Source organism: Neomonachus schauinslandi, chromosome 12, assembly GCF_002201575.2.
Source record: "Neomonachus schauinslandi chromosome 12, ASM220157v2, whole genome shotgun sequence".
NCBI classification, from domain to species: domain Eukaryota; kingdom Metazoa; phylum Chordata; class Mammalia; order Carnivora; family Phocidae; genus Neomonachus; species Neomonachus schauinslandi.
The window spans coordinates 67,220,265-67,225,638 of record NC_058414.1 but is presented as its reverse complement, the minus strand read 5'-3'; the positions used below and the strand labels follow the sequence as shown (position 1 = coordinate 67,225,638).

Below are 5,374 nucleotides of genomic sequence, written 5' to 3'. Positions count from 1 at the left end.
CTAGAAATAAATGCTTACTTTCCTCATGCATAAATGCAGGCAGAATATTGTTGGCGTGTGTACTCAACAATTATCAATAGGAGAGATGTGGAGGCTTTTCACACCATTTTTGTCCATGTAAATAAACCTTTTGTTTTAATAAATAAAGCATATTCATGGCTTAGATTTTAAATCATATTTACAGATGAGGAACACTTCTAGGTCCAAACAGGTGAACTTCACAGCGACTACTGCTGGCAGGAATGTGCCCCTCCCCATGCATTTTAAGCCTAAAGGGCAGAGGCTTAATGTCAGAGAACATCACCCTCTAGATTGAAGAACTGAAACCAGAGAAAGAAACTTGAAGTTCATGTAACCATCATCTGATACCTTCACCTTCGTGCTACAGAAGCAAATGAAAGCTATGCTACTTTTAGATAAACTAGAAGGAATTATCCTGATCATATTAAATGAAACTTTCTCTCATTAACAATTAGGCCAAGGGCATTAGCTACAGAAGGGTATCCATGGATAAGTACGGAATATTAGAACAGCGAAGAGGAAGCCACACAGATATCCTGTCTCTTCAAATATCAGAAGCTTCTACATCATAGCAGTAGAGCAGTGGATCAAGTCCACCTCTCCCAGAGGCTTAGTCCAAAAACTTCCTGTCGGCATTTGTACCAAATAAGGCTCCCTGCACTTCTGGCAGCATCTGCTGGGCTATGAGATCTAGCCAGCTTCCCAGAGTATTGGAAACTTGTATTTTATGATCTCCATTATGGATCTCAACTCCACCACTACCTCCTCAGGCAGGTAGTCCTCCTGATTAATTTGGACATCGATATCTTTCTTGGTGGCAATTTTATACATAGAAATTGCTTTTGGCACTGCAGCCTTTACCAGAGGGAAACCTTGTGTCCTGAAAGGTACACACATTCGGGGCTCCGACAGTTGGTACAAACCCTGGAGGACCAGTCCATCCAGCAGCACTGGGTACCTGGCTGTGTCTTTTATCACTTTGCTGAGCCTCTGTTTCACTCCATTTAGTAGGTCTGTAATAAGGTCACCTCTCACTCTGAGGACTTTGGGCTTTGCTTGATTCATCAAATTGGATGTCTGAATTTTCTTCTGCTGTTCCATCTGCTTTCATTTCTTCTCATAGTATTCCATAATCTTTTGGTCTTTGGGTTTGCCCAAGACGACCTTTCTCAATCTCGAACTCTTCCTCTGCCTTCACATCTATTCCTTTGGCTTTCTCGTTGGCTTCTTGCTCAATAAAAGCCATCATATGCTTCATCTGCTTTTGCATATCAGCATCACTGAGGGTCTGGTGAAGGCGATGCTAGGCTGGTGGGCAACTGACTCCAGTTTAGGTTTGAAAGGGGTGGTGGAAGGAAGGCGAAAGGAAAATCCAGTGCAGGTTTTGGCTTCCTTTGCTTTATAACTCTGGCTTCTGGTTCTTCTCAGACAATTTTTGCATCATGGTTTCCATCTCATAGTCCAAGATTGATATGCCAGCTCAAACTATCACATCTGCATGTCAGCCAGAAGGAAGGAGAAAATATACTGGGAGGGGACATTTCTCCTTTCTTTAAGTACATCTTCTGTTAAACACACCTTTTCCTCCACATGGATGCCACTGCTCAGAGCAGTCAAAATCGCAAATCTAGCTGCAAAGGAGGCCTGGAAATACAAGTCCTATGTTGCACAATTGTACACACAGGAATCACTGGGAAGATCAATTGCTGAAGCAAAAGGAAAGAATATGTAAAGAGGAAAATTATCTGCCTTAGGAGCTTATTTGACTATGAGATTTTGGATCATCTTCTTATCTGGATAACTTCACCAGAAAAATTCATTAAAAATATTTTGAACATTAAAAAGAGACCCTTGTATTACCTGATAAAAGCAGTACTAGGGCGCCTGGGTGGCTCAGTCGTTAAGCGTCTGCCTTCGGCTCAGGTCATGATCCCAGGGTCCTGGGATCGAGTCCCGCATCGGGCTCCCTGCTCTGCGGAGAGCCTGCTTCTCCCTCTCCCACTCCCCCTGCTTGTGTTCTGGCTCTCGCTATGTCTCTCTATGTCAAATAAATAAACAAAATCTTAAAAAAAAAAAAAAAAAAAAAAGCAGTACTAAAATTCCTTTGTATATTTCCAAACTGGATGGTAGTGTTGAATAGGTAAACTACTTTTCCCCTTATTTTGCTGACATTTCCTAATAACCTGATACATATAGAATAAAGATTCTGAAGATCACTTTAGACGGCTTTTTGAATCAAAGGGGATGAGTTTTTCAGGAATTCTAAGCATCTAACAGCATTAGAAAAGGGAGTTAATATCTTTGTCTTATTCAACAACATACACATTGATTCTTAACACTGTGCAATACAAGCAAGTAAAAAAGACAAGACTAGCCCATTTTGAATAGATTATTTTTTTTCTTAATCTAAACAAATTAAATGGAACACCTCACTTATTATTGACTGCTTATAAATAATTAAATTCTTCTCATTTAGGTACATACTTTCAGGTACTTAATTTTATAGCTTGAATGAATCTGTTTTTATTTATACGAAATTTATTTCATTTTTATTTTAATTTTAAATGTAGTAACAGTGTTTTATATTTTTTACAAATTCTTTTATTTAGTAAATTAATTTCATGGTCCATATAGAAATATATTAAGCACAGGTGGTAGTTGGAGATGGCAAAAATGTGAATGTGGTAAATAAATGACAGTTAAACAACATGGAGAAAAATGTACTTATTATATCCTTCAAGCAATCTTTCATATATAATATTTAGACCAGTTAAACTTTTGGTGGTTATGATATGCAGTAAGTTTGAGATTTTTTTTTTTTAGTTTTAGATATTTTTGAAGCACACTTTCTCAATGTTCCATGTTTAAGGCAGAAACATGCATTAATAGCCAATGAACTGTGAAGAAATTTATACAGAAAAATAAAGTACCTAATATCTATAGAAGACTTTATCCACCTTCACAAAGTTGATACAGAAAGTGTCAGAGCACCAGTATTAATAACAAATAACGAATCATGACTCATGAATTATAATAAAATATTCATTTATGATCTAACTTTTAGCAAAATAGCTTCTTTGATTCACTAGAAAATATACTGCTTGCAAGAGGTATGCCTCTGGTTATTACGTGTATTTTTGATGGTATAAGTCCTGTATTGGCCATCATTTCCACAACTAATTTGTAATGAATGTATCTTACTAACATTTCTGTGTCTGTTGATAAAATCAATAGTAACCAAGAAAATTTCTGTTTTACTTACCGTACACTCAATAATAAAAATGTTTTTACAGTTATTAATATTCATAAAAAATTCACAACTTAATGATATATCAGCACAAAACACTTATACATTCCCACATCAGCCTACATTTCTCAAACTGTTTTTGTTTTGTTTTTTGACTGGTACACTTCAGTATATTACAGTTCTGGTGACAAAGTGATAAAGGGATCCAAACCACAACATGTTAGGAATAACTAAAATACTGTCATTACTAAAGAACAATAATAACTCCTGGTGTCTATGAAAGCATCTTCAGTTGCCTAATCATTAAGCTTGCCTGTCTTACACTGTGTCAGAGTTTCAGTTAAAATCTTTATTTCACTGACCAAATTCTTGCCTATGTTCATGGAGCAGAGTTCTCACATGTTCTAATAAAGACATTTTCAACTGTCTGGCTTCACGGTGCGCTATGTCTCATCTCTCACTTTTCAGCTCATCAAACATTGTCATAACAGAATATATACTCAATTATAGCAACAGTGAACCTCACATATTTATCAAAGTGGGGCACACTGTGAAAACTTGGCAGGACATCAAAGGGCCATGGAAAACTTTGAGAACCACTGGATCCAAAACAAAATAAAACAAAACAAAAAAAACAACCACAATTTGCTTCAATTGTGAATGGTCTATCATCTCATCTATGTTCTTTTAACTAAATATGTGTTAGTATTCTACATACATATCTCTTTTCCAATATGAACGTATTTTTTATCGTTCTTAGATTTTTTTACTTGAGTGCCATCTATCTTCATATTTAAGAAGTGAACCTGTTAGTATGTTTACAGATATTTTAACATTTGATAAAATGTGTGGCGTACCCAGTATGATACTCATACGTGTAGGAGATACTGTCAGAGTCTTGACTACATACTCTGGATGCTACCATTTCAATATTTTCCTGAGGGCTTCCAAATCCCATCATCTGCATCTCTATTCCTGAGGGTTATTTTTTTCCCTGAAAATACCGAAAACTATTCCTTCCAAGTGTACAACAGGCCAGAAGTCCTGTGGAGTTAACATCCCCTGGAAATAGCTCTCAACCAGAGATTGATGGGAATTGTGTATAAATGTCTCAGTGCCCTTCTTCTTTTGTTGAGATAATTTTGAGGCCCAGAGTCTTCCTGTAGTAATGAACTCCAGCTACCTATCTGGATGGATAGCTGGCCTAGTCACACTCCCAATACTGGCTGCCATCTTTTCCCTGGTCCCCCTCCTCCCTCTTCCAGCAACTCTCAAAAATGGCCACTTGCACTTGTAATTTTTACTCAAATGTTTCCTCCTTAGTCTGGGGAAACAAATTAAGGCAATATGATAAATATATTTCTGAATTTTCCTTTTTGCAACTGTCCTTTTGTCTTCTCTTCTTTTGTCTTAATATAATATCTTAAAATCACTTGTATAAACATTTAGTTATTACTTTTTTTTAAAGATTTATTTATTTATTTTAGAGATGCAGGAAGGGCCAGAGGGAGGGAGGAAGAGAGAGAGAGAATCCCAAGCGGACTCCCTGCTAAGCAGGGAGACCGATGTAGGGCTCAATCTCCAGACCCCAAGATCATGACCTGAGCTGAAACCAAGAGTCAGATGCTGAGTGTGCTACCCAGGCACCCCAACAGTAACCACTTTCTTGATCATTTTGGTTTGACTCACACTACCACCAGTCTTCTTCCTAAAACACAGGGTTGGACTCGACTCAAGCCTGCTCCTAAGTTTTCATTGCCTATTCTATAATGGCCTAATGGGCAAAATCTTCCAAAATCTTACTGAGCTGTATTCCTTTAATCTTACCTTCTACTTTATCACCCAGCTTCACTCCTGCCAGACCAGAGAAATGGCCACCTCCAAAGCAAGTTCCCATGCTCTCTTAATCTTCAGTGCTTCTGCTCATGCTGCTTTCTCTGCCGAGAGTGGTGTTGTTCAACACAGTAGCCATTAATCTAAATTAATAAAAATTAAATACATTTAAAAATTCAATTCAAACATTTCAAGTTCTCAACTGAGAATTATGTGGCTACCATAATAGACAGTACAGATATAAAATATTTCTATCATCACAAAGTTTTATTG

The 5,374-nt window shown here is 37.2% G+C and overlaps 1 pseudogene; it reads right to left on the bottom strand.

Annotated features, from left to right (window-relative positions):
* Positions 1-631: 631 nt before the first annotated feature.
* LOC110588945 lies at positions 632-5,165 on the bottom strand (annotated as a pseudogene).
* Between the last annotated feature and the right edge of the window lie 209 nt (positions 5,166-5,374).